The sequence below is a fragment of the Coregonus clupeaformis genome, chromosome 10, assembly GCF_020615455.1.
Source record: "Coregonus clupeaformis isolate EN_2021a chromosome 10, ASM2061545v1, whole genome shotgun sequence".
Taxonomy (NCBI): Eukaryota; Metazoa; Chordata; class Actinopteri; order Salmoniformes; family Salmonidae; genus Coregonus; species Coregonus clupeaformis.
In genome coordinates, this window is record NC_059201.1 from 11,051,455 (window position 1) to 11,063,545 (window position 12,091).

General features: G+C 47.7%; 1 pseudogene; it reads left to right on the forward strand.

The window, feature by feature from the left end:
- Positions 1-516: 516 nt before the first annotated feature.
- On the forward strand, positions 517-11,404 carry LOC121574875 (annotated as a pseudogene).
- Positions 11,405-12,091: the final 687 nt, after the last annotated feature.

The window sequence follows — 12,091 nt, forward strand, 5'->3', positions numbered from 1 at the left end:
GTGAGTCTCTAAGAGTAGGACAGTGAAGTCCACCGCAGTAACTACCTCTGCCCTGCTGTAGACCAGACTGGTGTTCTGTGGAACGATGGGAGCTATAGGTGAGCTTCTCATAAACAAGCGATAACATGCATCATTTAACATGCCACACTGATCAACTGTACACCTTGTTTCCTCTGTGTGTTAGAGCTCTCATCCCCAACTTCTTTCTACCTCACTTACTTACTGAGGCCTTTTACTCCTCATGGAACATACCTCCCCACACTCTTATCAAGGCAGCTGAGGCCAGATAAGTATTTGAGCCGATGTGCATCTTCCGCTGAGCACAGCAAAGTCCTCCTAAACCTAAAAAAGGTTAGGTCACTCATACGCCCATGTACCCCTGCATCTCGCTCCCCCTGCCCCAGGAGTATTCTCTCCTTGTGCCCTATTGGCCATCCCTGATCAGGTGAACAGAGGATGCCTAAAATCTTCTCTGACTTGAAAACACTCCATAATTCGCCTCTCCGGTGTTCGTGAAAAGCAGTTGACGTGCCAGCTGCGTAGTTGGCGGCACCACCCTGGCTGAAACCGGGGTGTGAGCATGGGGGCCGGAGCGAGCGCAGAGGATAAGCACTCCAAAGAACTGGAGAAGAAACTCAAGGAGGACGCAGAGAAGGATGCCAGGACAGTCAAGCTGCTGCTTCTGGGTAATGTCTGCATGTCTGGTCCTCTGGCCCTCTGGTCCTCTGGCCCTCTGCTCTGGGGAAGGCCTGGGTGGAGGGTGTTCTATGGGGTGTCTCATCATAACCTGGGATCCAGACTATACACTAAATGAGTCATAGGCTCTAAGGCCCTATATGACTGTCCAGTGATTGGCTTGAGTCTTATCTGGTCAAAGGTCTGCTGCTCGGGATGGCTTTCATGGTATGTAATAGAAACGTGAAAAGATTTCTTTGTGAAAAGCAACCTTTTGACCCTAAGTGTGTAATCCCATGTTTATATTGCTGAGTAGACTCTACTCTTAGAAAAAATCCAACTTTTTGGTTCCAGATAGAACTCTTTTGGGTTCCATGTAGAACCCTCTGTGGAAAGGATTCTACCTGGAACCAAACGGGTTCTACCTGGAACCTAAAAGCGTTCTTCCAAGGGTTCTCCTATGGGGACAGCCCAAAGAACCCTTTTAGGTTCTGGATAGTACCTTTTTTTCTAAGAGTGTAGGGATGGGGTGTCACGCCCTGGCTCTGGGGACTCTAGTATGTTGAGCCAGGGTGTGAGTTTTCATGTGTGTTGGTTCTAGTTGTTGTGTATCTATGTTGGCCAGGGTGGCTCCCAATCGGAGACGGCTGTAGCTCGTTGTCTCTGATTGGGAGTCATACTTAGGTAGCCGTTAGGCATTCATTCATTGTGGTTTCTTGTTCCGTGTTGGTTTGTGTATGTAACCAGGGACGTCACGTTTTCTTTTGTTGTTTTGATCGTGTGATCATTATATAAATAAATATGTTCGCATTCAACGCTGCGCCTTGGTCCTCCTCTCTCACCGACGATCGTGACAGAAGCAACCACCAAGACTGGACCAAGCAGCGTGTCCAGGAGCCATCGCCAGGGAGATCTCTAGCAGATCTCCTTCGCCTCCTCGACTGGGTCAAGCCGGGTGAGGAAGAGAAGGGCTTGACATGGAAGCAGAAGGGCGAAAGGCTGGCGAGGGACATGGAGACCTGGTCCACGGGTAGGAGAGAGACGCCCAGAAAATTTTTTAGGGAGGGGCTAACGCCGTGGACGCACGGGCCAGGAGGAGACCGCGGCAGAGCGGCCCAGCGGGTTGGCAGAGGAGGCTGCCAGGTTACGGGGGCCACTGGTCGAAGAGGGGATGGAAGGTGTAGAGGCACGGCGAGAGGTACTGGGGGTGTGTTACCAGTCCGGTCCGGCCCATTCCAGATCCCTGCGTAGGACCAGTGGTGTGTGTCCCCAGTACGGTCCGGCCTGTTCCTGCTCCCGTACCAGGCCAATGGAGTGCGTCGTCAGCCCGGCTCGGCCCGTTCCTGCTCCCCGCACCAAGTCAGTGGTGCGCCACGTCAGCCCGGCTCGGCCTGTTCCTGCTCCCCGCACCAAGTCAGTGGTGCGCTCGTCAGCCCGGGCTCGGCCCGTTCCTGCTCCCCGCACCAAGTCAGTGGTGCGCCCGTCAGCCCGGCTCGGCCCGTTCCTGCTCCCCGCACCAAGTCAGTGGTGCGCGTCACAGCCCGGCTCGGCCCGTTCCTGCTCCCCGCACCAAGTCAGTGGTGCGCCCGTCAGCCCGGCTCGGCCCGTTCCTGCTCCCCGCACCAAGTCAGTGGTGCGTTTGCCGTCAGCCCGTTCGGCCCGCTCCTGCTCCCCGCACCAAGTCAGGGTGCGTTTGGCCAGCCCGGCTCGGGCCGTTCATGCTCCCCACACCAAGCCAGTGGTGTGCGTCGTCAGTCCGGCACAGCCCGTGCCTGTTCCACTGGTGCCTGGTTCAGCACGGGTCAGCTGCTTCACGCCGGAGCTAGAGCAATCCGCTCCACCAGTGTGCAGTCCAGCTCCGGTCAGCAGGGCCAGACCGGACCAGGGGTACTTTGGGGGGATTAGAGAGCGAGTGAGGGATCATGCCCGGAGCCGGGATCCGCCGCCAAGGCGAGTGCCCACCCGGTCCCTCCCCCTGGTAGTTGGTTGGCGCGGTCGGAGTCCGCGCCTTTGGGGGGTAACTGTCACGCCCTGGCTCTGGGGACTCTAGTATGTTGAGCCAGGGTGTGAGTTTTCATGTGTGTTGGTTCTAGTTGTTGTATATCTATGTTGGCCAGGGTGGCTCCCAATCGGAGACGGCTGTAGCTCGTTGTCTCTGATTGGGAGTCATACTTAGGTAGCCGTTAGGCATTCATTCATTGTGGTTTCTTGTTCCGTGTTGGTTTGTGTATGTAACCAGGGACGTCACGTTTTCGTTTTGTTGTTTTGATCGTGTGATCATTATATAAATAAATATGTTCGCATTCAACGCTGCGCCTTGGTCCTCCTCTCTCACCGACGATCGTGACATGGGGATAGAGATTGTTTTGTTCTCTATCGTTTAGCTTTGAGAGAGATGTGAAGATCATGTCCATAGTAGTCTCCTGTGGTGTTGAATAATACAGGTGTGTAGACAGAAACGACGATATCTTGTCTCTTCGTATTATATTGTTAATCACGCAGTTACACTTCCAATGGTCTGAGCCCTAAATCAAATGGGATTATAATTTAGACTTTACCAGCCTTGCAAACTCTATATTAATTGAAGAGATAATTACGCTCATTATTTTGTCATTATTTGGGATCAATCAAGGTAAATGTCAAAGCTAATAGGATTACTATGCCAATACATTTACCCTCTGGTCGACATATGCTAAATCGACTGAAAATGCTGATATTCAGAGGCACTACATTTTGCATCAGCAACATTGGTGAAGCTAAGCATCCTTGGTCACTCTGCAGGATCCCGAGGCTGTAGCTTATCCCCTCTGGCTTTCACACTATTGTTCTAAACACTTTAGTAATTACTCACCTCAATCCCCTGGTAATCCTCAAACAACAATTATTGCAGTACAGAAGGCTTAATCACACCCTACTGCACACACACACACACACCTTAATTACCACAGGGTACTCCCTGTTCACCCATGACTGCATGGCCAGGCACGACTCCAACACCATCATTAAGTTTGCCGATGACACAACAGTGGTAGGCCTGATCACCGACAACGATGAGACAGCCTATAGGGAGGAGGTCAGAGACCTGGCAGTGTGGTGCCAGGATAACAACCTCTCCCTCAACGTGATCAATATAAAGAAGATGATTGTGGACTACAGGAAAAAGAAGAGGACCGAGCACGCCCCCATTCTCATCGACGGGGCTGTAGTGGAGCAGGTTGAGAGCTTCAAGTTCCTTGGTGTCCACATCACCAACAAACTAACATGGTCCAAGCACACCAAGACAGTCGTGAAGAGGGCACAACAAAACCTATTCCCCCTAAGGAGACTGAAAAGATTTGGCATAGGTCCTCAGATCCTCAAAAGGTTCTACAGCTGCACCATCGAGAGCATCCTGACTGGTTGCATCACTGCCTGGTATGGCAACTGCTCGGCCTCCGACCCCAAGGCACTACAGAGGGTAGTGCGTATTGCCCAGTACATAACTGGGGCCAAGCTTCCTGCCATCAAGGATCTCTATACCGGTACCCCCTGTATATAGCCTCGCTATTGTTATTTTTACTGCTGCTCTTTAATTATTTGTTATTTTATTTCGTATTATTTTATATTGTATTTCTTTGTGATTTTTTGGGGTATTCTTTCTTAAAACTGCATTGTTGGTTAAGGGCTTGTAAGTAAGCATTTCACTGTAAGGTCTACACCTGTTGTATTCAGCGCATGTGACAAATAACATTTTATTTTATTTGTCTCTCTCCCTGACCCTGCTATCAATCATTCAATCAAATGCATTTTATAAAGTCCTTTTTACATAAGCAGTTGTCACAAAGTTCTTTACAGATACCCGGCCAACTAATAACCATGATGGCTGTAGAGGGGCAGCAGGGTCAACTAATAACCATGATGGCTGTAGAGGGGCAGCAGGGTCAACTAATAACCATGATGGCTATAGAGGGGCAGCAGGGTCAACTAATAACCATGATGGCTGTAGAGGGGCAGCAGGGTCAACTAATAACCATGATGGCTATAGAGGGGCAGCAGGGTCAACTAATAACCATGATGGCTATAGAGGGGCAGCAGGGTCAACTAATAACCATGATGGCTGTAGAGGGGCAGCAGGGTCAACTAATAACCATGATGGCTATAGAGGGGCAGCAGGGTCAACTAATAACCATGATGGCTATAGAGGGGCAGCAGGGTCAACTAATAACCATGATGGCTATAGAGGGGCAGCAGGGTCAACTAATAACCATGATGGCTATAGAGGGCAGCAGGGTCAACTAATAACCATGATGGCTGTAGAGGGCACAGCAGGGTCAACTAATAACCATGATGGCTATAGAGGGGCAGCAGGGTCAACTAATAACCATGATGGCTGTAGAGGGGCAGCAGGGTCAACTAATAACCATGATGGCTGTAGAGGGGCAGCAGGGTCAACTAATAACCATGATGGCTGTAGAGGGGCAGCAGGGTCAACTAATAACCATGATGGCTATAGAGGGGCAGCAGGGTCAACTAATAACCATGATGGCTATAGAGGGCAGCAGGGTCAACTAATAACCATGATGGCTGTAGAGGGCACAGCAGGGTCAACTAATAACCATGATGGCTATAGAGGGGCAGCAGGGTCAACTAATAACCATGATGGCTGTAGAGGGGCAGCAGGGTCAACTAATAACCATGATGGCTATAGAGGGGCAGCAGGGTCAACTAATAACCATGATGGCTGTAGAGGGGCAGCAGGGTCAACTAATAACCATAATGGCTATAGAGGGGCAGCAGGGTCAACTAATAACCATGATGGCTATAGAGGGGCAGCAGGGTCAACTAATAACCATGATGGCTGTAGAGGGGCAGCAGGGTCAACTAATAACCATGATGGCTGTAGTGGGGCAGCAGGGTCAACTAATAACCATGACGGCTGTAGAGGGGCAGCAGGGTCAACTAATAACCATGATGGCTAGAGGGGCAGCAGGGTCAACTAATAACCATGATGGCTGTAGAGGGGCAGCAGGGTCAACTAATAACCATGATGGCTGTAGAGGGGCAGCAGGGTCAACTAATAACCATGATGGCTGTAGAGGGGCAGCAGGGTCAACTAATAACCATGATGGCTATAGAGGGGCAGCAGGGTCAACTAATAACCATGATGGCTATAGAGGGGCAGCAGGGTCAACTAATAACCATGATGGCTATAGAGGGGCAGCAGGGTCAACTAATAACCATGGTGGCTATAGAGGGCAGCAGGGTCATCTAATAACCATGATGGCTATAGAGGGGCAGCAGGGTCAACTAATAACCATGATGGCTATAGAGGGGCAGCAGGGTCAACTAATAACCATGATGGCTATAGAGGGGCAGCAGGGTCAACTAATAACCATGATGGCTGTAGAGGGGCAGCAGGGTCAACTAATAACCATGATGGCTATAGAGGGGCAGCAGGGTCAACTAATAACCATGATGCTATAGAGGGGCAGCAGGGTCAACTAATAACCATGATGACTATAGAGGGCAGCAGGGTCAACTAATAACCATGATGGCTATAGAGGGGCAGCAGGGTCAACTAATAACCATGATGGCTATAGAGGGGCAGCAGGGTCAACTAATAACCATGATGGCTGTAGAGGGGCAGCAGGGTCAACTAATAACCATGATGGCTGTAGTGGGGCAGCAGGGTCAACTAATAACCATGATGGCTGTAGAGGGGCAGCAGGGTCAACTAATAACCATGATGGCTAGAGGGGCAGCAGGGTCAACTAATAACCATGATGGCTGTAGAGGGGCAGCAGGGTCAACTAATAACCATGATGGCTGTAGAGGGGCAGCAGGGTCAACTAATAACCATGATGGCTGTAGAGGGGCAGCAGGGTCAACTAATAACCATGATGGCTATAGAGGGGCAGCAGGGTCAACTAATAACCATGATGGCTATAGAGGGGCAGCAGGGTCAACTAATAACCATGATGGCTATAGAGGGGCAGCAGGGTCAACTAATAACCATGATGGCTATAGAGGGCAGCAGGGTCATCTAATAACCATGATGGCTATAGAGGGGCAGCAGGGTCAACTAATAACCATGATGGCTATAGAGGGGCAGCAGGGTCAACTAATAACCATGATGGCTATAGAGGGGCAGCAGGGTCAACTAATAACCATGATGGCTGTAGAGGGGCAGCAGGGTCAACTAATAACCATGATGGCTGTAGAGGGCGCAGCAGGAAAGTGAGTCATACTGTATCTCTGTGACAATATAGGTCAGGGGTAAAGTTCTTCCTGGCATCAGCTTTGAAGGGGCTTAGGACAGGAGTAATGAGCTTGGTGCCCTTGTGTGGATCCTCTGTGGGCCAAGGCACACACCAACTCAACAGGGAGGACCATAACAGGACAGGAAAGAAAATGGAGGGAATAGTAGGAGAGGAATGTCAAAGAAAGGGGGAAAAGGTGAAAAGTGAAATAGAATAAGGGAGTACACTTTAGGACCTGTCACTTCCTTGTTTGCCCCTAGTTTTTGTAATCCAGGTCTAAGATAGTTTAACACTGCAGCCCAGTGGTCATGTTTGGTACTATAAATGTGATGCCTGCTTTCCATATGGAGACTGATCTACACCCTCCCAAAACCTCTCCATGCAGCAGATCATGGTCTCCTACCACAGGCTGTCATTTATATAACAGTACCTGAGTTCTAAATAAGTGTACTGCGGTCCTCTAAACCTTTTTCCCCACTTGTGTATATGTGCTGGAGAATCAGGAAAGAGCACAATCGTCAAACAGATGAAGTGAGTCTACTAACACTATTGTACCAAGTTCAATGTCATAAAACGGATCAGTGACTCAAAGATCAAATTAATTTGTGGCTTCTTGTGTTCTCACAACAGAATTATCCATCAAGATGGTTACTCTCTTGAAGAGTCTATGGAGTTTGTTACCATCATCTACAGCAACACCCTTCAGTCCATTATGGCCATTGTAAAGGGTATGACTCAACTCAACATTGGCTATGGTGACTCTGCTCAGCAGGTAGCTACTGACTGTCTACAGCAGGGCTTCCCAAACTCGGTCCTGTGTTTTTGTACTTGCTTGTGTCTGTATGTGTGTGTGTCTGTAGGACGACTCCAGGAAGCTCGTGCACCTGGCAGACACCATTGAGGAGGGCTCCATGCCCAAGGAGCTGTCTGACATCATCATCTGGCTGTGGAAGGACACTGGTATCCAGGCATGCTACGACAGGGCCTCTGAGTACCAGTTTAACGACTCTGCTGGATAGTAGGTTCACTCTCCTGGACTGGACCATCCCCATCCCTGTTCCCTTTTCCCCATGACAGCACTACCATCATATCTACAAAGGGCTGGTTTCCCAGACACATATTAAGCTTAGTTCTGGACTAAAACACTCTTTGAATGAAGGATCTCCATTGAGAATGCTTTTTAGTCCAGGACCAGGCTATGTGTCTGGGAAACCAGCCCCTAAGAGCTTTGTCCTCTCTTACTAGTGTGTTGATTTACCAGATGAAGGAAGGAGGTTGTTCATAACCTCTCTCTCTGTGTCCCACCTAGCTATCTGAATGACTTGGAGAGGCTGGTCCAGCCTGGATATATCCCCACTGAGCAGGACATGTTGAGATCCAGGGTGAAGACAACTGGTATCATAGAGACCCAGTTTGGCTTAAAATATCTCAACTTCAGGTGAGGCTAAAAACACAACGCAAGACAATTATACCTTCATTAATCCCCATTGATCAGAATCACAAACACACTGAAAAGCAACAATTATCTTTAAGTAATCCAATGAGCTTAGATGACAATAACATTGTAATAATATAGTAATAACATTGGCGATCAACACTGACATTGACATCTGCCTCTCTCTCGCTGTCCTGCAGGATGTTTGACGTGGGCGGCCAGCGCTCAGAGAGGAAGAAATGGATCCACTGCTTTGAGGGTGTGACCTGTATTATATTAATCGCTGCTCTGAGCGCCTACGACATGGTGCTAGTGGAGGATGACGAAGTGGTGAGATGATGATATCATCATCATCATCATCATACACACTAGACTGAAGGAGTCACTGTAGGATGAAGTGGTGAGATATCATCATAGACACTAGATTGAGGTAGTCACTGTAGGAGGAAGTGGTGAGATATCAGCATCATAGACACTAGATTCAGGTAGTCACTGTAGGATGAAGTGGTGAGATATCATCATAGACACTAGATTGAGGTAGTCACTGTAGGAGGAAGTGGTGAGATATCAGCATCATACACACTAGATTGAAGGAGTCACTGTAGGATGAAGTGGTGAGATATCAGCATCATAGACACTAGATTGAAGTAGTCACTGTAGGAGGAAGTGGTTAAATATCAGTATCATAGACACTAGATTGAGGTAGTCACTGCATTGTCTCACGTCAGATAGCGCAGCGGCCATCTGCACTGATGGCTCCTGGAGATGCTTGTCTCATTAGAATGATGCCATCTGACGGAAGACAATGGTAATCACTGTGGCACTGTATGGACAGAGTAGTGGCTTTGTGGTCTCATGGAGAGATTAATTGTAGAGAAATTAGTTTAATTAGCTTATTTCATCCATGTAATCCATTTGTCCCTCTTTTGTGTGATTCTCTCCTCATGAAGAACCGAATGCACGAGTCTCCACCTGTTCAACAGTATCTGCAACCACCGCTACTTTATTGCCACCTCCATTGTACTCTTCCTCAACAAGAAAGACGTCTTCACCGAGAAGATCAAGAAGGCTCACCTCAGCATGTGCTTCCCCGACTACGACTGTGGGCTTACAACAGCAGATCTGTCACTGGCCTATTCTTTTTGGAACACTGTGTTTTCGCAATGTTCTTTTGATGTTAGACCAATGTCAGAGCTTAACTATTGCATAGTGTTTGTCATCCGTAGCATAAGCCAGCTTTGATTTCAGTTCTGTTGAGTCTTTTGACAGTATTGTAAGTATTATTTCCCTAAATGTTGTTTGATTCCCTGTAGGCCCCAACACGTATGAGGATGCTGGTATCTACAGTGGGGGAAAAAAGTATTTAGTCAGCCACCAATTGTGCAAGTTCTCCCACTTAAAAATATGAGAGAGGCCTGTAATTTTCATCATAGGTACACGTCAACTATGACAGACAAATTGAGGGGAAAAAAATTCAGAAAATCACATTGTAGGATTTTTTAATGAATTTATTTGCAAATTATGGTGGAAAATAAGTATTTGGTCACCTACAAACAAGCAAGATTTCTGGCTCTCACAGACCTGTAACTTCTTCTTTAAGAGGCTCCTCTGTCCTCCACTCGTTACCTGTATTAATGGCACCTGTTTGAACTTGTTATCAGTATAAAAGACACCTGTCCACAACCTCAAACAGTCACACTCCAAACTTCACTATGGCCAAGACCAAAGAGCTGTCAAAGGACACCAGAAACAAAATTGTAGACCTGCACCAGGCTGGGAAGACTGAATCTGCAATAGGTAAGCAGCTTGGTTTGAAGAAATCAACTGTGGGAGCAATTATTAGGAAATGGAAGACATACAAGACCACTGATAATCTCCCTCGATCTGGGGCTCCACGCAAGATCTCACCCCGTGGGGTCAAAATTATCACAAGAACGGTGAGCAAAAATCTCAGAACCACACAGGGGGACCTAGTGAATGACCTGCAGAGAGCTGGGACCAAAGTAACAAAGCCTACCATCAGTAACACACTACGCCGCCAGGGACTCAAATCCTGCAGTGCCAGACGTGTCCCCCTGCTTAAGCCAGTACATGTCCAGGCCCATCTGAAGTTTGCTAGAGTGCATTTGGATGATCCAGAAGAGGATTGGGAGAATGTCATATGGTCAGATGAAACCAAAATATAACTTTTTGGTAAAAACTCAACTCGTCGTGTTTGGAGGACAAAGAATGCTGAGTTGCATCCAAAGAACACCATACCTACTGTGAAGCATGGGGGTGGAAACATCATGCTTTGGGGCTGTTTTTCCTGCAAAGGGACCAGGACGACTGATCCGTGTAAAGGAAAGAATGAATGGGGCCATGTATCGTGAGATTTTGAGTGAAAACCTCCTTCCATCAGCAAGGGCACTGAAGATGAAACGTGGCTGGGTCTTTCAGCATGACAATGATCCCCAACACACCGCCCGGGCAACGAAGGAGTGGCTTCGTAAGAAGCATTTCAAGGTCCTGGAGTGGCCTAGCCAGTCTCCAGATCTCAACCCCATAGAAAATCTTTGGAGGGAGTTGAAAGTCCGTGTTGCCCAGCGACAGCCCCAAAACATCACTGCTCTAGAGGAGATCTGCATGGAGGAATGGGCCAAAATACCAGCAACAGTGTGTGAAAACCTTGTGAAGACTTACAGAAAACGTTTGACCTGTGTCATTGCCAACAAAGGGTATATAGCAAAGTATTGAGAAACTTTTGTTATTGACCAAATACTTATTTTCCACCATAATTTGCAAATAAATTCATAAAAAATCCTACAATGTGATTTTCTGGAAAGATCTCATTTTGTCTGTCATAGTTGATTTACAGGCCTCTCTCATCTTTTGCTTTTTTCCCCCACTGTACATCAAACTCCAGTTCCTGGACCTGAACTTGCAGCGAGATATCAAGGAGGTCTACTCACATATGACCTGTGCCACAGACACAGAGAACGTTAACTTTGTGTTTGACGCCGTAACTGACATCATCATCATCAAAGAAAATCTAAAAAGCTGTGGTCTCTTCTAAGAGCCACACTGTACAGCCGTATAGGTGAGTGGAACTCTTCTGACCTAGACTATACCAAGACACTGAGAGATTGTCTGCCTCTGGGATAATACTCTGCCCATTGAATCCAAAAGCCCCATAGTTAACTATAGTTTACCTGGAAGGGGCCACACACAACTCACTATGAATCAGCACATAATTTCTCTGTCACTCACCCAATGGCACACACTTTGTTATTTCCTCTAAACACTCCTCTGTCCGTTTCAGGCTGTTGGTTTACCACCTAACTCCTATCCCCTCCCCCTTTCAAACTGCGGGCAACAATCTCTTCAAGAAGACCAGACGAAGGGGACCAAGATGAGAAACTGTCTCTACAAGCTACCATTCTCCAATAAAATACTACATGCACACACACACACACACACACACAGACATGAATTCATACAGTCCAACGCAGCATCATAACCAAAGACAATTCAGTTCATTTGAGACCTTGATGAGACCTACAAGAGGTGTAATGTCAAAGTAAGAGGATCTATCCTGTACATATTTCTGTTATAAGTCGATCATAATCAAGCTATCATCCTTTCTTAAAAGTCTGGAATAGGAACTCCTCATCATTACAGTGCTATGCAAACTGTCGTTGAAACATCCACCCTTCTATCAGCAGAAAGTGCTTCTTCTCCCAGACAGTAAATGTGAATAGGT